Source organism: Xyrauchen texanus, chromosome 18 (genome assembly GCF_025860055.1).
Source record: "Xyrauchen texanus isolate HMW12.3.18 chromosome 18, RBS_HiC_50CHRs, whole genome shotgun sequence".
NCBI lineage: Eukaryota > Metazoa > Chordata > Actinopteri > Cypriniformes > Catostomidae > Xyrauchen > Xyrauchen texanus.
In genome coordinates, this window is record NC_068293.1 from 24,845,471 (window position 1) to 24,867,753 (window position 22,283).

At 41.1% G+C, this 22,283-nt stretch overlaps 1 long non-coding RNA gene across 1 annotated transcript in view; it reads left to right on the plus strand.

Annotated features, from left to right (window-relative positions):
* The first annotated feature begins 390 nt into the window (after positions 1-390).
* Positions 391-22,283, plus strand: part of LOC127659362 (uncharacterized) — a 52,451-nt gene continuing 30,558 nt past the window's right edge. The window contains exon 1 of the long non-coding RNA XR_007972527.1: positions 391-502. This is a non-coding gene — a long non-coding RNA (uncharacterized LOC127659362). The remainder of the gene's footprint in view (positions 503-22,283) is intronic.

Below are 22,283 nucleotides of genomic sequence, written 5' to 3' on the forward strand. Positions count from 1 at the left end.
GGAGGATGCATGAGATGTATCCTTCGTGGGCACTCACAACCCATAATTCTTTGCTTCAACGTACATGTCTAAAAATAATTACACAAATTTGCCTGTAAATATGATGTTCAAAGGCAAGGAATGTTAGTTCCCAAGCTGCAGTATCTCAGTAGATGGGTGCAGATTATATAATATGTATAATTATATTAATATATAAGAAAAATAAAGTATTAGACTAAAAGTACAACTGTAAAATCAATTTTCTTTTCTACTAAAATTTACCTCATAAATTCCTTTCTAAAAGGACTTTGTTCCCTTATTACTGAAAGTGCTTGCGTTTGTCAAAGAGCGGTGTGCTGTCATAGCAACCATGTTATGCTCCGTTTCCATTTGTCTTAGGAAGGACGTCTTGTTTAAAGGAGGACGCTCATTATACTTCAGCTTTCAAAGGACGAGTCCTACCTAGCATGCAGCCTTCGAAACAAAACACAGCTTATATAAATCGTTGGTGTACGTTGCCTAGGTAAGCATCATTTTCTGGGTCCTTCCTACTTCCTGGTCACTTGCTTGAAGTGGCTGAGATTGTGTTAGGAGAGTGACTGTATTTTTAGCCGTCTCGTAACTTATGGTGTCTGAGCTTGTCTCACAAACATGCATCTGTCTTCCTGCTGGTATACATTTGATTTATTACATCTGCGTATTAGATGTGGCAGTTGTGCAAGTTGCAATTGGTGTTTCGTTTCAGTTAATGTGACGTTGTATGAGTACGGATGGCGGCTGTTGATAATAGGCAGGGAGTCTAAAAATCTGTTATACCCAGGTTACCTTGGCTGTTGTCCGGTATGTTGGTTGCTTGTTTTTTTCTTTCTATTATTTTGAATGTTGTTGTATGCACATTAAATTAATAATGATTACATTTACTCTTGCGTGGATGACAGGGTGAAGAATTATTCTTGCAGTGACATCACCGCTGTCTTGTTCCAGGCAGACGTACATCGAGTCTTCATGTGTTCTGTTTTTGTGTGTTTTGTTGGATGTTTGGTTTATCTCTTGTTTGTTTGAATTATTTTAATGGATGTTTGTTTTAATTTGATTGGTTTATTTTCTGCTTGAAAATAATTGTTGCTGAGATGAGACAGGAGACATAGGATCTATTTGCAGGCTTTAATAAAAATGGTGACAGTGAAACAATAACAAACAAGAACTGACCAAGGAATGCAAAAACTAGAGAGTATATATACAAACAAGAACTAATTCAAGCAGCTTGTATTTGTTTGATGGCTTATGGTGTTGATGGAGGACCACCGGATCAAGACCCTGTCATGGCTAGCCCAATCTCCAATCCTGAACCCCATTGAAAACCTCTGGAATGTGATCAAGATGAAGATGGCTGGCCACAAGCCATCAAACCAAGCTGAACTGCTTGAATTTGTGTGCCAGGAGTGGCATAAAGTCACCCAACAGCAATGTATAAGGCTGGTAGAAAGCATGCAAAGACGCATGAAAGATGTGATTTCTGAACTCTTCCTTAAGTTTGTATTGTGTTGCTTAAAAATGATTATGAACTTGTTTTATTTGCATTATTCGAGGTATGAAAGCACTGCATCTTTTTGTTATTTTGACCAGTTGTCATTTTCTGCAAATAAATGCTCTAAATGACAATATTTTATTTGGAACTTGGGGAAATGTTGTCAGTACTTCATAGAATAAAACAAACATGTTCATCTTACTCAAACACATACCTTTAAATAGTAAATAAATCCAGAGAAACTGATGATTTTGCAGTGGTCTCTTTATTGTTTTCCAGAGTTACATATATATATATATATATATATATATATATATATATATATATATATATATATATATATACACAAGAAAGACAACAGTAGACATTAAAGGAGCAAGAGAAAAAAAGGACCATGCTGAAATAAAACTGGCATCTTAAAGTGACGAAACCTCAGAACAGGTGAAAATTTGAGTTTAGGCCTGTCACAACAGTGTCCACATTGATGACTTTGCGATTTGCAGAGTGGAGGAGCAAACTTGAAAAAAAAGATGAGAAACTTTTGAGAGGTTTGTCATTATCTGAAAATAAGTTATAGCCCCTCCTCTGCTTCCCTACCACCACATAAATAACAGAGCTGTCACAAGCTCTTAACATGCTGAGAAACTAAACTGAGGTTTTTATTAACACTCAATCAAAATTCTTTACTATATCAAACCCCTATGTGGCATTTTGTCAAAATTATGTCAATTAAAGTAATTAATTTAAGTAATTGCAACATTTGTTTCTGAATATAATCTGTTTTCTAGTATAAAGTAGAGTAGCATATTGACAGTAATTCTGTGCAGTACTGACAAAATACATGTTACAAGCTTTTCCTTTTCTGAAATTGTAATCCCATTCAATATGTGGTACATAAATGTATGCAAAGCTTTCTGAACAAATAGTTTACATCTGCCTGACAAATGGGTTTACAGTGACCCCTCTGAGATGAGCACCATACTTGGATGACAAGGATCAGAGGCATTTTTCATTTTATTTCTTTTTTTTTTTGAGGACGTGTCTCTGTTTATGTCTTTGCTTACAGTGTCAATAGAATAGTTCACACAAAAAATAAAAATGCTGTCATATTTTACTCACACGTATAACACTTAAACCTGTAGGACTTTGTTTATTTTGTGAAACACAAAAGGAGGAATTCTGAAGTATGTGCTGGTCATTCTTTGCCATTGAATTACAGTGAATAGGAAGTGAAGCTTTTGAGCTTCAAAGACCCCGTTTACACCTGGTATGAAGATGTGTCTCTCACATCTGGGCATGTGAGAAACATCACTGTTTACATGTGTTCACTTAAATGCATCTCCTGTGACCACTTGTGATCGGATTTGGAGGGGAGGGACTCTGTTTCATGAAGCCATACTGTGCATCAATCTCTATTTTATTGTATTACTACATTACATTTTAAATCAACAAAATCAGAAAAGACAAATAAAGCTCAAAAAAAGAAAAGAAAAAAAAAATGGCACGCTATTTCTCCCAGATGCAGCTGAAATTTTATCTAAGCATAAATGCAACATTTTGAGCAGAATTGTCCATTATTTTAGTGTATTAGTTGCATTAACCTGAGCTTCAGATGTTCATGCTTCTCATAAGTGTCCCTGGATGTTGGTATCAGACAAAATGAATAAGATCTGTTAGGTTCTCATGCTTTAGAGTATATGCTTTTTAAAATGTTCTGCCATTTTTTTTTCCATAGAGTTAAACCGCTTGTAACCGACAAAGTTTAAACTCTTATTTTAGTGCAGGGGTTGATTGACAGGTTAGGGGTGGCCCTTCGCTGCTGCTGGGAGGCATACAGGACGGATTAGTGTTTACTGCTCAAATGCGATGCGGTCATAAGATTTTTACCATATTCATATGTGGTTTTTGTGATCTGATCACAAAACTTTTTAGACCCCATTTAGACCTGAATTTAGCGCTTAACACCTGTGATCAGATGACCAAAAACACATCTTAATAACAGGTGTAAACAGGGTCAAAAGGACAGAACAGCATAACATAAGTATCATATAAGTGGCTTTTATGTAAGTAGCTTTTCTTAGCACATTCAAGAGAATTCGGAGGCATTGTTCCACCATTGGGCAAATTATTATTATTGTTGAATCGTGCCACTCCATATCAATCTGTGTGGTAGTACTGGGTCGCTGGCATGGATACAGCTTATTTTTTCATTGTGGTGCTACAAAATCAGGATGAAATGGACTGCATTTTTATGAGTGTGCACTGCTCCTGTGCACTTATCACTCATCTTGAGTGGCTGTCTTCACATCATTTTGAATCCCAGCACTGGAATGTGGTTTTGATCACTTTGTGTTTATTTAATGTTTCTTTCGCTTTTTTTACGTCATTCGGTTCTCTCTGCTGACGTTTAAGGTACTAATGGGTTTCTGGGCCAAAATGCCCCTATTCCTCCATCTAACGCTCCCTCGGTCACCACAAACATTTACTATGTATAATTTATTAATTCATTTATTAATTCGCTAACGTGCTTTTCTCATTCTCTCTCAGCGTTCTGATTAGGAGTTTGAGTAACACCAAAACTTTTTTTTTCAACTGGAGAGAGAATGAATGAGATAGTGCAGCCCTCTACATCACTGCAATTACCTTTGCTAACAACACAGATAAATAATCAACACGTGAGTGGAGTCTTGAAAAACAATCACAGCATTAATGAAATAGAGCATGTGCGGGATGTATTTCCTGAGTGAAGTTTGTGCCATTCAATGCCATTTTGCTCTCAAGAATATAATACAGTGGATGTCTTGAGATAATAATAAGGACTGATAACAAGTTATCATAAAAATTCCAGTTTGGTTTGTCAAATTGTCAAGTTAGCACTTGTGCTGCTTCAAACAATGTGTCAAGATAACGAACGCTTCATTAACTTCCAACGATGAGGACAAGCTATTTAAAAAAAAAAAATCAGCAGTTATGTGACTTCCGTCAGATATGAGTTTTGTTAATGTGGTGGCAGAAGTTTAACTCACTAATGCCTTCATCACGCAGCCTTATGATTCCCAGTCAATTATTAAATCTACAGGACAACATGATCTCATTGTTTCTATCCCCAAAATTACAAATGTAATATTGCAATGCTGTTTAGCCAGTAGCACTTGTTTGTCACTTTGAAATGGCAGGTATTTTGTTCTCATAAATTAGCACCCTCCATTTAAAATGCATTTGTTTTCTGGGGTTTGTTTTGCTTCATATTCAGCCTGACTGTTTTAAATATCCTTAAAACAATATTTGCATAGTTCACAGATTAAAATATCCCATTTCTGAGCTGAATATTAAATATAAAAGTGCTCTGGGCTGAAGTAAATGACCATCCACTTTGCTTTTCCCTTTCAGCCCATCCCCTCTAGATACAACAAGATAAAACAAGCCTAATTAGATTAGATGACTCACTGTTAGTGAGAAGCTATGCAAAGCCTTCTCACACAGCTGGCCTCTTAAGAGTAACCCTGTATGCATCACTGGAGGAAATTTAGAAATGGGCGAGGGTGAAAATCTGCATATAATTAGTCAGAAAGGAGGAAAATAAAAGTAAAAGAGAAAAAAGAGGGAGTTGACTTCCTTACTGGAGAGGAGAGAACGATGTATTATGATCATTTTTGAGGTTTTAAAATAGAGGGACTGAGTATTGTTCTAAATTATTGGATTTAATTGGCACAGAAACACCTTAAAGGACTGTCTCAAGACACACACACAAGAAAAGTCCAATCGCAACAATACATTTTTATCCCCCTGTTCTCGACCCCCCTTCCTTGCTCAAGAACATCTTAAGCCTAAAATGTAAAGCATTTGCTTTTGACTGGATGGCTTCCAACTGTGCCCGTCTCCCTAGAACACTGAAGGTGGGTTAGTGTGCATTTGTAAATCTATTCTTCAGACTTTCTAATGGTGTTAGACAGAGTGAATGTCTGAGAGGGGCCAGACGAGATCTGACACTTCAAAGAGGCAGTGGCAGCAGTATGTTTGTACAGGCACACCAGCTCTGTGCCCACTCTGATTCACAGAAGAGATAGGTGGTTGCAATAACTTTGATGTACTCGCAGAACACAGTCCATGTGGAGGAAAATAGGTTACAGAATATCAGTGAAGTCACAAAATCATGCTAACATTGTTTAATCGAGTGGTGGTGGTGTAGTGGGCTGAAGCACTAAACTGTTAAGCAGAAGGTTGTCGCTTCGATCTCCACAGCCACCACCATTGTGTCCTTGATCAAGGCACTTAACTACAGGTTGCTCCAGGGGGATTGTCCCTGTAATAAGGACTATGTAAGTCGCTTTGGATCAAAGTGTCTGCCAAATGCATAAATGTAAATGTAATCAGAATGAGTGATTAAAGTGAGAAAGGAAATACAGGATGTCTACATCCGAATACAGATTGACAAAATGCTTTTGTCTTCAAATCATTCTGTGTGTGTTGTGCTTCTTGACTGTCAGAACTTTCTACTTTCCTCTGTTAGGAGTTAGAATTGTTAGGCAGTGCGCAGAAACCTTTCTCTTTCTCCTTTCTTTAAAAAAAAAGAAGAAAAAGAATGACTGATGAATCCTGCTGATCCAAGTATTCTTCACGCTACTCAAGATGGCTCAGCCTCATCTTCTTGTACTTCTTGAATTCCTACTCAAGATGGCTCAGCCTCATCTTCTTGTACTTCTTGAACCCATGTTTACGCTCTATGGCTGAAAAAGACACACACCAGTTTTGTTTTGTGTGTTTTGGGGAAAAGCATGCTGATCTTGTGTAAGCCTGAAGCGCGCTTCGGCCCCTCTTCGGTTCACGAGGGGGACGTTGAACCTCTGAACATTCCATGTACAATAATAAAGTGGCTGAAGAATTACTCAAGGTGGTTACTCTGGCTGTGGCCAGGCTACAGTTAGTCTGGCCACACGAACAAGAGACTCCCAAAATTCTCCAAACTAGAAGTCAGATTTCTGTCTGGTGGCCAAAAAAAAAGGCTATATCAGTCCCTTCCTTTCTTTGATGACCTCCATGACGAGCTCTCTCGTTCATGGTGGAAACCTTATACTTCCTGTGTCTTCGTGCCCGGCAGTACCATGGCAGTACCATGAATTGTTCAATATAACATCAAGAAACCATTTGAAAGCTTTAGCTAGTGGAAATTCTCTCTAGCCTACTATATAATTCTACTAAATAATTGGCGACAAGCCTAGCCATGTTGAGACCCCTGCATTCTGTTCCTTTACGTGTGCTTCTTCTCACTGTTTTTAAACGCAGAAATGCATCCCAAGTGTATGCCCCCACAAAATACATCATTGACTTGCATGTACTGTATGTATTTTTAGTCAAAAAGAGCACCCATGGGCAAATTGTATCTACTCTATTTTCGGAGTGTTTTGAGATATACTGTAATTTACGATTGTCTAATCGTGTTTGCAGCTGTCATGAGTTTTTTTTTGTCTAGATTACGTCAGATTTTTTTTTAGCAGGAAAGGCTTTATATCCATTTTGTGCCCTACAATAAGTATTTCTTAAACTCATTAAGAAATTATTGCATTGTAGTTTATATCTCAAGTGTTCTTCAAGTTCTGGCTTGTTGGTGTTGGCATTAGTATTTGTAATTCTTTGCTGAAAAGACCAGCATTGCTGGTCAGCAGCATATGTTGTATGCTGTAGATACTGTTCCCTCAACATGGGTCCACCAGGCATTTTAACAAGCTTAACCACCAGTACATCCAGCTTCACCAGAAAGATTTTGTTGGTTCAGAATCTTTTTTTTGCAGGTGAAAATGACAGCCAAACCAATCTTCATAACTTGACCATTTTCATATGTATATGGGATGCCATTAGAATTAGATGTGTAAAGCAACAAACTTGCAATGTAACCATTTTTACTTTCATATATATATATATATATATACACACACCGATCAGCCGCAACATTTAAGCAACCTGCATAATATTGTGTAGATCCCCCTTGTGCCGCCAAAACAGTGACAACCCGCATCTCAGAAAAGCATTCTGATGTGGTTATCTGAGTTACCATAGACTTTGTCAGTTCGAACCAGTCTGGCCATTCTCCATTGACCTCTCTCTTCAACAAAGGCAATTCCGTACCTTGGGGTCAAATTAACGCAGAATTTGGAGGACATAATGATGCTAAACTATGAACTGCTGCTGTCAAAAATAAAAAACAATGTTGATAAATGGGTACAGCTAAAACTGTCTTTGTGGGGTAAAGTGAATATAGTCAAAGTGGTTATTGCTCCACAGTTCAATTATATATCCATGATGATACCTGTGAACATTCCAGACTCTATCTTTAAAAGATATGATACAATTATCAAGGACTTTCTATGGGAAGGAAAAAGACCCAGGATTAAAATCAGCAAGCTGACCTCCCCAAGGCACAAAGGCGGCCTTGGATTACCTGATGTGAGGATGTATAATATCTCTTTTGAAATGGCCAAACTGGCTAAACACTGGAACGGGACAGAGTCTGAATTGGACTGGGTCAAAATAGAACAGAAACTGGCCTCACCATTTCATCCCATTAGCATTCTTTCTCAATGCTCTGGAGCTAAATGGGACTCTAATCCAGTGACAATACACTCGAGACATGTCTGGAGCAAAATTCATAAAATGTGTAGGTCATCACATTATAGGCAGTTATATGCATCATTGTGGAATAATCCTGAAATTTGTATAGGTAGAGCAAGGGTTTTTGGAAGCAATGGCATCTTAAAGGAATAACTGTAATCAGTGATCTGTTTGAGAATGGAATTTTTATGTCATACTCTGAATTAATGGAAAAATATTGCATTAGGGGCCGAGAACATTTTTGGAAATATCTGCAGATTAGACATTGTGTCAAGAACAAATTCAGTACAAGTGAGAACCCTGTTTATGCCTATCTTCAGTTACCACATGAGGCTCAGACTGCTTCTATGTGTTACAAATCATTGATTAGTGTAACTGCAGATGCATGTGATAACCTGAAAACAATATGGCAGAAGGATTTGGGGATTAATATCCATGATAATGACTGGTTGTACATCCTATCTAATGTGGGTAAGAACATAAGGGAAGCTAGGGAAAATTCATTCAATACAAAATAGTACAAAGATATTATTATACACCATCTAGGCTTTACAGGATGGGGATAGCAGGAAATAATCTATGCTGGAAATGTAATAAAGTAGATGGTACTTATCTACATATGATTTGGGAATGTTCTTTAGTTCACCCATTCTGGTGTAAAATTATGGGAGTTTTGGAAGAGTATATGGGGTCAAATTTACCTGTGGAACCACGACTATGCCTTCTTGGAGATAAATCAGTGATACCCAACATAGCAAAAAATACATTCACCCTTATTAAGATTGGTTGTATTACAGCGGCCAGGATGATTTTACGCAAATGGAGGTGCCCCAAAACCCCAGAACTGAAAGATTGGATTGATCGGATGATTGAAATTGCCTCATATGAGTGTATGTTAGGGAGACTGGATAATGAGGAAGAAACTAAAAAAAAAAACATGGGATACATTTTGGCAACATATAAAAATGTTGTGAATGAGTAGGAGTGTTTAACATTTTATTAATTTCCATGTTCTTTTGTTTGGATTGTATTCTACTGATATTGACTTGTGGCTGAATGTGTAATTGCAAAGGTAATTACTGAAAATTGTGGTGATGTACTCTGAAGTTGTTGTTGTTTTTTTTTTTTTTTTTACTGCTGAACAATAAAAAGTTGAATTACAAAAAAAAAACAAAGGCAATTCCGTCCACAGAACTGGTGCTCACTGAATTTGTTTTTTATTTTTGCCAGCATTCTGAGTAATTGTGACTGTTTTGTGAGAAAATTCCAGAAGATCATTAGTTACAGAAATACTCAAACCTGCCCATCTTACAATCATCCATGCGATTATCTAATCAGCCAGTCATTTGGCAGCAGTGCATAAAATCATACAGATACGGGTCAGGAGCTACTTTTGATGTTCACATCAACCATCAGAATGGGGAAATGTGATTGTAAAACAATTAAAGGATGGGCAAGGAGGAGGCGAGAACCGGCTTTTCAATATAAATAATAGTTTTAATGATAAACTTAAAAGAAGACATAAACACACACATGACGGACATGTCCGCTAACGATCTCTCTCTCCCGCACGATACTCTGCAGTCGACCTTTAAACCTCAGCAGCTTGATTAGCCCAATATGGGACCGGGTATGATCATGACCCGGCCCCGCCCTCCGCCCTGCCACAGTGATCTCAGTGATTTGGACCGTGACATGATTGTTAGTGCCAGATGGGCTGGTTTGTGTATTTCTGTAACTGCTGATCTCCTGGGATTTTCATGCACAACAGTCTCTAGATTTTACTCAGAATGGTGTCAAAAACAAAAAGCATCCAGTGAGCGGCAGTTCTGCAGACGGAAATGCCTTGTTGATGAGAGAGGTCAACAGAGAATGGCCAGACTGGTTCGAACTGACAAAGTCAAGTCAATTTTATTTGTATAGCGCCTTTCACAACACACATCGTTTCAAAGCAGCTTTACAGAAGATCAGGCATTAACAGACGATAAAAATGTAATGTCTATAATGTCAATGAATCCTCATTGTGTAATTAGATAAAATACGATTGTTTATCATGTTTAAAATTAAGTAATTAAATAATAATTGTATTAATAACCCCAGTGAGCAAGCTGAAGGTAACTGTGCCAAGGAACACAAAACTCTATAAGATGTTGATTAATGGAGAAAAATAACCTTGGGAGAAACCAGACTCACTGTGAGGGCCAGTTCCACTTTAGCTAACATCATGAATATAATGCAAATATTACTTATGTATAGTTAAAGTAATGGTTTAAAATTATTAAACTAAGTAAGTGTTAAGGGTCAGTGTTTAAACATCGATTTTGTTTGAACAGTAATATTCATGACCAATGTCTTTGAAGTCCATCCTGGATTAACTGCCGAAGTTCACATAGATGCAATTTTCCTTGTTAATTGGCTGATGAAGGCCTTTGTTGGCAATTGTTAGTCTATGCATTCCATTTCAAGTTCGAAGTCCATCAATAGACCGAGGTGATGCAGGCAGAGATCAGGGATGCGAAACGCAGTTCAACCTGGCCGGTAATTTCGGTGAGGTTCGGTGTGGTCCATCCTAAATCCAAGGTTCAGACAATGGCATATGAAGTATCCCATGTGTTATGGTTGGAGTTGGCATCAGTTCATCCTCTGAAGTCCATCATAATAGACTGAAGTGATGTTTGGCTGGCACCGGCTGCATTTAGTCATCATCATTCAGCAACACGTAGCAGTGGAGTCCAACAAAAAGCAGAAATGGTGCTGGATCCAGCCGGTTCTGGTGACCTCAGGATAGGAGTCCTGAGGTTGATACAGGGAAACAAATAAAATAATATAAGCATAGATGCCATTCAATTTATTGCAGATTTATAAATCATGATCAATGTTTCTGGTTTCTTGTTCTGGCAGACTAAACTAAAGCAGCCTAATTGTGGATTGGAGGATAAATTAGGTGTATGCCTGGCTAAATAGATGAGTCTTTAGTCTAGACTTGAACTGAGGTAGTGTGTCTGCATCTCGAACAGTGTTAGGGAGACTGTTCCATAGTTTAGGAGCTACGATGCCAAAGTCTGCGGTAACTCAGATAACCACTCTGTACAATTGTGGTGAGAAGAATAGCATCTCAGAATGCTATTCTGATATGTGGGTTGGTGTTGTTTTCGCAGTACAAGATGGACCTACACAATATTAGGCAGGTGGTTTTAATGCCATTGCTGATCTGTTTATATAGTGTTAATTTGAAATGAGAGAAAACGTCTCGGGTTACATGTGTAACCCTTGTTCCCTGAAAAAAGCGGAAACAAGATGCTGCGCTGCTAAGCGCTACGGGGAACAACTCTAGCTGTGAACCGAGCTGAAATAGTGTGTATAACACGTCAATGAACATTGACCGGAATTTATAATCTCGGCTGATGTAATCATTAGATGCACCTGTGGCCAGGCTATAAATGGATACGTCACCAGGTGTCATCAGATACTTCTTTTTGAAGAGCAGTCCTGGGACGTCCCAGTGCGGTAAAGCAGCACAGCATCTCGCTTTTTTCAAGGAACAAGGGTTACACATGTAACCCGAGACGTTCCCTTTACAAAAAGCTTCACTTTGATGCTGCTCTGCTAAGTGCTACGGGGAACGCAATACCCACGCCGCCGCACTTGGGGCTGTCCGGACCCCTACGGTTGTGCAGTGTACTCACAAAAACGCGAGAGGTCTCAGACATGAGCTTGAGATGTCGACTCAAGGGCATAAGAGCCCGAAGTAGCATAAACATCTAAACCATTCAATTTTGATGAATGTGAGCGGAGAGGACCAGCCTGCCACATCACAAACTTGTTCAGGCATGAGCTGAGATGTCGACTCAAGGGCATAAGAGCCCAGAGTAGCAAAGCATCTAACCCATAAAGTTCGATGAATGTGTGCGAAGAGAACCCTATCGCAACACAAACTCGTCATAAAAACTGATGAATGTGAGCGGAGAGGACCAGCCTGCCGCATCACAAACTTTTTCAGGCATGAGCTGAGATGTCGACTCAAGGGCATAAGAGCCCGGAGTAGCAAAGCATCTAACCCATAGAGTTCGATGAATGTGTGCGAAGAGAACCCTATCGCAACACAAACTTGTCATAAAAACTGATGAATGTGAGCGGAGAGGACCAGCCTGCCGCATCACAAACTTGTTTAGGCATGGGCTGAGATGTCGACTCAAGGACATAAGAGTCCGGAGTAGCAAAGCATCTAACCCATAAAGTTCGAGTGCAGAACATCCAAACTAAAAAAGTCCAATGAATGTGTGTGGACAGGACAACCTGCCGCATCACAAACTTGTTTAGGCATGGGTTGAGATGTCGACTCAAGGACATAAGAGTCCAGAGTAGCAAAGCATCTAACCCATAAAGTTCGATGAATGTGTGCGAAGAGAACCCTATCGCAACACAAACTTGTCATAAAAACTGATGAATGTGAGCGGAGAGGACCAGCCTGCCGCATCACAAACTTGTCCAGACATGAGCTTGAGATGTCGACTCGAGGGCATAAGAGCCCGGAGTGGCAAAACATCCAAACTATACAAATCTAATGAATGTGTGCGGAGAGGACAACCTGCCACATCACAAACTTGCTGCAGAGGGAGACCTCTAGCCAAGGAGGAGAGCCCTCTGGTAGAATGCGCCCTAAAATCTACTGGCGACACTTGACTGCGCGCCTCGTAGGCCCGGGCAATAATGAGGATGCCTCTTTGAGGGCACCCCGCCCACCAAGCCGTGGCAAACCGCAGTGGCCACATAGAACCTGGCAGTGGCGAGGCAAGTGCCCGCTGACAGTTCTTTCTTCAGAAAATCCAGAACTGAAGCAAACTGGCAGTAAGCTGGTTCTGTAATAAGAACTTTAGTAGAAGGAAACGCATACAGGCGCATTTGTGCTATGTATGCGTTACTACGATCAGCCCCTCCTGCGGGGGGACTGGGCGACTCAGGGAGAAGTAGAGGAGACATTGCGCTATCAACAGATGTGAAGAGGTCCTCTTCTGCCCTGTAAAATCTACCCAGATCAGTTCCGAGTGGAGGGAGCCCTAGCACTTGAAATGGTCTCGATAATCTCAAGAGAAAACCCTGTGAACCTCATTTGGTACCCTTAGGGGCCAGACATGAAAGGTTTCACAATTTGGGCCAAGGATGAGAAGGTCCTCCCTGTTCGGAATCGCCCAAGGCGAGCCGTCGAGGAGAGGAATTAACTCCGAGAAACATATCCTGTTCGGCCAGCGCTAGCCATTAATAGGAGGCAAGACCCTTGCTGGTGAACATCGCCAAGACTCCGGGAGCAGAGAAACCGGGGAAAGAAATGCATACAGATGCATTCTGGGTCATGTATGTGTCTTAACCTCCAGACCCAAGGGGGCTGGGTGATTTCAGGGAGAAGTAGAGGAGACATTGCGCTATTCATAGAGGCAAAGAGGTCCTCTTCTGCCCTAAGATCTCACCCAAACTTGCTCCAAGTGGAAAAAGCCCAGCATTTAAAAAGGTCTCGATAACCTCAGCAGAAAGCCCTGTGTCCCTCAGTTGGTACCCTTAGGGGCCAAACATGAAAGATTCCACAATTCCGGGCAGGGATGAAATATTGCCCTGTGCCTGAGATAGAAGATCCTTCCTGTTCGGAATCGCCCAAGGCGAGCCGTCGAGGGAAGAGATTAGCTCGAGAACCAAGCCCTGTTAGGCCAGCGGTGCTATCAGTAAGAGCAAAAACCCTTGCTGGCGAACTCTGGGCAACTACTACCTTAGGGTGGAGTTCTTAACTCCCCGTTGGTATTTTCTGTCTGGACCGTAAATCTGCTCCCGTATCACGGGCATCCAGGGATATAACTGACCTGAGTGACAGGAGCTTACCCTGGGCCCTAAGGAGAATCCGACGTGTCAGAAATACAGCTGACAAGAACGTGGGTCTCTTTGATGATTTATGTAAGAGGCTACCGCTGTATTGTCCACCCGCACCAAGACATGGCAGCCTCAGGAGGAGGTATTTCAGGGCCAGAAATACAGCCATCAACCCGAGACAGTGACTGTGACAACCGCGCTGACGACTCTCCTATCCCCTTAAGCTGGATGACCAATTAAGGCCACTACCCCGCCCATCAGGGAGGCGTCTGTCTTTAGCAGTCTGCGACAACAAGACGCACCTAGAGTGGGACCCAAGGCAGAAAACCGGGGTCTGAACCACATAGAAAGGGAACGAAGCCTGAGGCGCGTAACCCTTTTTAGCCTAGGGGTTTTGGCCCTTGGAAGAAATCCCCTGGCTTTTGGCCACAACAAAAACGGTCTCATGAGCAGAAGGTCCAGAGGGATCACCGCGGTCGCCCTGAGACCTGGAAAGCGTTGATACTGATAACAGTGCAACTTTGACCTAGCCTGACTTTGCTCAGGGGGATCTGAATGGACTCAATCCTAGCGGGAGACAGTTGTGCCCGCATTGTGATTGAACTCCATATGATGCCCCGATAGACAGTGTTCTGAGTGGGAGAGAGGACGCTTTTCTTGGCGTTGAGCCTCAACCCCAGAGAAACAGATGAGCTAAGACGATGTCCCTGTGCTGAACTGCCAGTTCCTGGAACTGCGCTAGGATCAGCAAGTCATCTAAATAATTCAGAATGCAGATGCCCCAGAGTTCAAGGAGCCAGCGCTACATCATGCATTGTGAATGTGCAGGTAAAAAGGGCTAGGCTGAGTGAAAGAACCTGACCCTGGTAGACTTCGCCCCCGGAACCTCAGGAACTTTCCATGTTGTGGCAGAACTTCTAAATGAAGTATAGAAGTGCATCATAAGATCATGGTGACCAGCCAAACGAGTTGTAGGGCTTGAGACACGACCGTCTTGACAGGCATCATCTTGGACTTGAACACCCAAGCTTTAAGATCTAAGCCAGACGCCACCCCTCACCCTCCATGGGAAACGGGAAGTATTTAGAGTAATAACCTAACTCTCTCTCTGGAAGGGGAACACATACCATGGCCCCTTTAACCAGGAGATTGAGTTTTTTGTTTTTACATAAAAAGAAATCCGGTTCACAGTAGTGAGAACACGCCGTTGAAACACGGAAAAGCGGTGAGTGAATAAAATCCTGACGCCCTTATAAGACCAACAGAAAAGAATATTTTCTTTGCTGCCAGGATATCTGAGATGGGTATTATATTTGAACACTTCCTGTTGAGGGGTTGTCGAGTGTTTCATGTCCTGAATAAAATGCAGGAACAGCGAAAACACCCAATTTTGACGGAAGCCTCTGCAACCCGAAACACCAAGAGGTGGCGGGAATGGAGGGGCTTCGAGGGGTACCGGGAGGGGTGAAGTGAAGCAGCGCCCGTCCCGAGGGAGCTACCCCTAATCTAGGCGCAAGACCGTCAGGGTTTTCTCTTACTAGAATTTATACTCCTGAGGTCTTGCTTGGGGGCTGGCGAGTGGCGAGACTGTCCCCAATCCCTGGGAGGAGGAGCACGACTCGCCACGCTTTGCTTTTGAGCCTCCCTTCAGTCAGGACCAGGCGGGTCTGAGGCTTGCTCGTCAAGCGCCAGAACCCACACTCAGGTCGATCCAGGAGGTCAGCCTGGTGCGTCTGTAAAACAGCATAGTGTGCAGAGCGGCACCAGCCTGACCTGCTGCTTGATAAGCCCTTCCCACTAAAGTGGAGGTTGTCCTACAAGGCTTTGAGGGAGAGAGGGCTTCTTAAGTGACGATGCCGAGCCCGGCGAGAGATAGCCCGCAAGTGTCTCTTCGACCGGCGTCATCACTGAATACCCCCGTGCCTCAGCACCCACGATAGTCGAATATAATGACGTCGAGGGTATGTGAACACGGGAAGAAAATATATATAGGCCTATATTTTTATTTTTTTTAGGGGTTCTCCATGAGCGAAAAAGCTCTTCATGGAGGTTATCAAAGAAGGGAAGGGACCCATGAGGCGTTCCCTTTCTTCGACTGGAAGATAAAATCTATCCCCTAATTTGGAGCGTTTGGGGGTCTCTTTTTCACGTGGCCAGTCCAATCTGGCAACCGCACGAGTAACAACATCGAGCAATTCCTCCGTAGATTTTCTATCACGGACGGAAAGCTCGGAGGCGGGAAGAGAATCGTGATCCACCTCATGATCCGAAGAAGCGTCGGAAATCGCTTCGAGATCATGTGAAGGACCAGCTGGGTTTGGGGAGAAAGTGAGAGAAAGGGAACAACCCGTCTCTTGCTCCTCAGCCAAATCCATGCAAGAGCCCCACGAACGATCTTTTTTTTTTTTTTGTGAGTGCTGACTCCTGGAAGCAAGCGAGGCAAGCACGACGCACTCTGCCTGTTAAAGCAAATCGCAGTGCTGGCACCCGCCCTGCTGCAACGCGAGAGCAGCGTGCTCTTACCCCCAATCAAACAGCAAAAACTGATGTGTGTCGTCTTCAGCTATAGAGCGAGAAGAGGGGAACACACACTGTTTGCGGCTTTCAGTCATTCTCTCTTTTTTTCTTTCTTTTTTAGAAATATATATATATAATATTTTCTAAACAGAAGAGAAAAGAGAACAACGTTCACTGCACACTGCCTAACTGATTCTAACTTCTAACAGAGGAAAGAAAGTTTTGACAGGGTTTGTGAAACACACAGAAACAGAATCGCTCTGAAAAAAGAGTTATCTGACGACACCTGGTGACGTATCCATTTATAGCCTGGCCACAGGTGCATCTAATGATTACATCAGCCGAGGCTATAAATTTCGGTCAATGTTCATTGACGTGTTACACACACTATTTCAGCTCGGTTCACAGCTAGAGTTGTTCCCCATAGCGCTTAGCAGTGCAGCATCAAAGTGAAGCTTTTTGTAAAGGGAACCAAAAATTTGTGGTGGTGATTTTGTTACACTGGGCATTTCGGTGTGATAAGTTTTTGTTTTTTGGCATAAAATGATGTCATAATTTTTTATTGGAGTAAAGGTGGTCCAGCAACCTGCTTCAAAAGTGATGGATCGGATTATTGGATTGATTGGATGGATTGGATTATTTTAAAAGCAAATGTGTGGGCTCAGATATTGACAGAACAATGAGAGCCACTTTGTCTGGCACACTATTGCACGCACACACACACACACACATAAATACACAAATGTTGGTGTGTGATTGTCTGAGTGGAGGAAGGAACAGGTTATGAATTCCAGGAAGGATCTTTGTGTTCAGAAAGGGCTGCTGTGCTCTCGTATGCCCCTACCATGGGAAAGTTGCACACTCTAGGCCTCATCAAAATTATACTGCTTTTTTGTGCATGTTTGAGCATGACACAAAGGACCTCCTTCCTGATTCAACTCCACACATCTCTAGTTATGTATGATTCAAGAGCTCCCCCTAGGCCAAGGTGAAGAGTGGCAGCAATTACTTGAAACCACATAAACACACCAAGGCACAGAGTGACATGAAAAGAGAGTGTGCAAAGAGAGAGACCCTCTTATTTGTTCTTTCTTCTGTCCCCTTTCCAATCCCATCCTCTTTTAGTAGCATGACGGACAGTCTTGATATCATTTCAGCTCCTTTATTTAGCACGCACACTTTTCAACTGGTGCACAGTCACTGCAATACTCATATACCTCCCTAAAATGTCAGGATAGCAACAAATAACCCTGGAACCAAAATTACATGTTATCAGACATAACATCACAATTTAGACTACTATAATATTTCCACTCCACAGTATCATATCAAATGGTCATCTACATCTAGGGTCCAATAGTAAAAGGGTCATATGAAAATGTATTTGATCTTTTGATAAAAAAAAAAAACAATTCAAAACATACTGTGACTTTGAGAACTCAAAACTTGCTCGCTAATGAAAAAATTAAAAAATACTTATTTGCTGTACATTTATTGTAATTAAGATGCATTGTCTTGTCCTGTAATTTCTGTAACTTTATGATATAAAAAAGATTAATTTGTTTGAATAAATGCACACGTGACTGGCCACATTTACATGTTAATTATGAGGTAAATGCCACTGTACATTGAACAACAGCACTGTATACCATTTTGCTTGTAAAGCTGGCATTTACATAGTAGTATGGCAGAAGGCACAGAAGCAAAAAAAAAAAAAAAGAAAAACTATATAAATTATATAATAGAAAAATCCCCTCACTAACTGCAGATGTTGTTCATTGTTAGTTCACATTAGTTCAATTTATTAACTAATGTTAACGAATACTTTAACAATTAAAAAAGTTAGTAGTGTATGTTGAAATTAACATTAACCAAGATTAATAAATGCTATAAAAGTATTGTTCATTGTTAGTTCATGTTAACAAATTTTGTTAACTAATGTTAACAAATTGAACCTTATTGTAAAGTGCTAACAAAAAACCTTTAACACTTGTCAAGTGCCAACTACGAGAAAAACTTTATTAAAACTGAGTAACTGGATAGCCAGCTGATTCATTTATTGGAATTGCAACCAAATAGCAGTGTATGAAGTCAGAACCTGGCTAACTTGAGTGACTGAAATCAAAGAGATACAAAGCAGTCTACTAAAGAAAAGGTTACATTTTATCAAATAACTTCTCAAAGTGGGCAATTTAATATCATCTGTTTAGCTAGGAAGCCTTTTTTATTAGGGCTGTCTATTTAACGGGTTCATTTGGTGCGATTAATTATATGAAGAATAACGTGTTAAAAAATTATGCAATTAATCATGCCCTAGACATAAATTCCATCATAAAGGAATATTGTTTTTAGATAGCCATTCAGTTGAGCCAATCAAGATGCATCATATTGATGTTTTCATGAATATGTGTCAGTAGGGATCAGTCAGACTCCAGCAGTACAGATAACACGCCTCGTGAAACCAACCACCTGAACGGAGCCAACAGAATACAGTGATATTGATAAGCGTGTTTCAAAATTTCAATCTCCATTTAACCTTAAAAAATATATAGTGATTTTGACTATAAAAAATAATAAATAAATAAAAATCTGATGCTACATACCCAAAATAAAGTCTGTTACACACTGGACGCAGTATCTAATGCTGCCATCACATGCTATCGGAATTATCGTAAATATAGGGTTTACAACTCGGAAGTTGCACATGAATGATACCTCAAGTTGTAATTACGACTGGGAAACTCTGAGATAATATTGATACCCAAGATGGGAGGATGTCTATACTTTCAACATGGCGGAGGAGAGTACAGTTTCTGTAGTGAATGAGAGGTTTTGTTCATTTTTCTAAATAAAGCAAATTGTTAGTGCTTGCCGTTTTGGTCAAAGTCATTTATGTATCTTAGCAACCATACTATGCACGTTGTACATTTTTATACTGTGAAAATAGCTTGTATTTTACCATAATGCCATTATCCTCAACAAGCTAACAGAGTGATATGTATTATGGTGTCAAAATAAAATTTCATCAAGAAATATGTATGAATGAACCTGCCGTTGTCCATGTTTCCCGTTCTTTCCGATAACAAAGCAGGTGAACATGACTTAATTACCACTTCAGAAGTGGGAAGTAGGATAACTTCGATAGCACATGAAGGCAGCATAATAGTGTTTTTTGCAGTCAAGGTGGTGCTTGTGTCATGGCTGTTGCCATAGTTACAACCAACAAGAAACCTACACACATCAACAGCAGACCTGCAACCTGTAAGAGAAAAATAATTTACCTATTTGACCATACCTCATGAAGAAATGCCCTGTGGCAACACTATAGTATATTTAAGATGCAGTTGGACCTAACAGATTTTAAATTGGGTCACTTTGATTCTTCAACTGTTTTAGTATATATATAGTTAAATCAAATCTGTCAACATCATAAACATAAGATAAAGAAATGATAAAGTAAAAATAACACTTGTGTTTATTGTTGATTTGTGTTTGATCTCCTTACAAGAGACCCTGATTAATTATTTTGGACATAATTTAACAATGCACTACAATTTATTATTTGTTGCTATTTATAATTGTCTGCTTGTCTGCTGCCACAATAAATATTTAGTAACAATGTAATGTATTTCAATTGTCAATACTTGTACATTTATGATATGTTATGTTATATACTATCTTAAATTTGTGCATTCCATTTCAAGTTCGAAGTCCATCAATAGACCGAGGTGATGCAGGCAGAGATCAGGGATGCGAAACACTGTTCAACCTGGCCGGTAATTTCGGTGAGGTTCGGTGTGGTCCATCCTAAACAGAGTCTTTCTCTGTAAATAACGATATGCAATTAATTGTGATTAACTTGATTAATTAATTGGCACATGTTGTAATTAAATCTATTTAAAATATGTAATCGATTGACAGCCCTAATTTGTATTATTATTATTATTATTATTATTATTATTATTATTATTATATGGAGTCACATCCATGGCATTAAGCTGGCAAACCAAAAATGTGACGAACAAAATCACAAAAATTCAAAGAGACAAGCTTGGATATGATACTGCTACAACTGTGATTTTTGCAGCAAATAGACAAGGGGGGAAAAGGAGAGGGAAAAAACTAAATTACATTTAAAATACAATTACAACACTTGAAGATAATTTTAATAAAACAGTGCAAGCTTTTGTTTCATGGCTGGTATTGTCACAATCCCCTGTTGTCTGCCCCGTGTTTCACTTGCCAACTGTCATAAACTACACTTCCCATAATTCCCTGCCCTCATCACTGCCAGCACTCAATCATTGTTCTCACCTGTATGTCGTTTGATCATCATCATCCTTGTGTACTTAAGCCCCATTGTTTGCTCAGTCTTTGTCGGTTGTTGAACGTGGATGTCTGGATGTAGATGGTTTGCCGTGTTTGCTGTATTCTTTGGATGTTTTCGTGTTTTGGTTTTGTTCTCCCATTGTGAATGTTTCATTTGTTCTAGTCTTGTTTGTTTTCATTATTATCAATAAATACTGCACTTAGATCCTCACCCCTCGTCTTCCTCCTCCTGCCTTCGTAATAGAACGACCGAACCAGAGCCAGCGCCTGTAGCCTCGACCGTCCCGGAGCCAGCGCCTGTAGCCTCGACCGTCCCAGAGCCAGCGCCTGTAGCCTCGACCGTCCCAGAGCCAGCGCCTGTAGCCTCGACCGTCCCGGAGCCAGGCCTGTAGCCTCGACCGTCCCGGAGACAGCGCCTGTAGCTTCGACCTTCCCGGAGCCAGCGCATCCCAAGCCTCCCTTGGCTCCCCCTCCAGAGCCTCCTACGGTTCCGCCTCCTGAGCCATCCATGGCTCTTCCACCTGAGTCTTCCACGGCTCCACCCTCCATGGCTCCGCCACCAGAAACTTCAATGGCTCTGCCTACCACGGCTTCGCCCTCGGAGTTCCCCATGGCTGTGGTCTTGTGGCCGACTCCCAGGCCTCCAGACCCTACCCTGCGGCTGGCTCCCAGGCCTCCTGAACCTGTCCTTGCCCTGTGGCCAGCTCCCAGGCCTCCTGAACATGTCCCTGTCCTGTGGCCGCCTCCCAGGCCACCTGACCCACTCCCTGTCTTGTGGCCTTCGTAGACTGCCTGTCTGCCCCTTGTGTCCCCGTGGAATGCCTGCTTGCCCTCTGTGCCCCTGTGGACTGCCTGTTTGCCCTCTGTGCCCCCTTGGACTGTCTGTTTGCCTCTTGTGCCCTCCTTGGTCATGATCCCCTGTTTTCTGCCCCATATTTCACTTGTCAACTGTCATAAACTACACTTCCCATAATTCCCTGCCCTCATCACTGCCAGCACTCAATCATTGTTCTCGCCTGTATATCGTTTGATCATCATCATCCTTGTGTACTTAAGCCCCGTTGTTTGCTCAGTCTTTGTCGGTCATTGAATGTGTATGTCTGGATGTAGATGTTTGCCCATTTTGTCATTGTTACCTTTGCCCACCGTGAATGTTTCTCCAGCCTGTGTATTCTTTGGATGTTTTCGTGTTTTGGTTTTGTTCTCCCATCGTGGATGTTTCATTTGTTCTAGTCTTGTTTGTTTTCATTATCAATAAATACCACACTTAGATCCTCACCCCTCGTCTGTCTCCTCCTGCCTTCGTAACCGGTATTATGACAACAATGTCTGTGTACTTACACACCTGAAAACTCACAAATGTCAAGTCAAATGTAAGGACACAGAAGCTGAAACAGTACAATTCAGCACAGACAAAGCATTATTACATCTAAACCAGAACTTAAATCATGCACTAAACAGCCTTCGA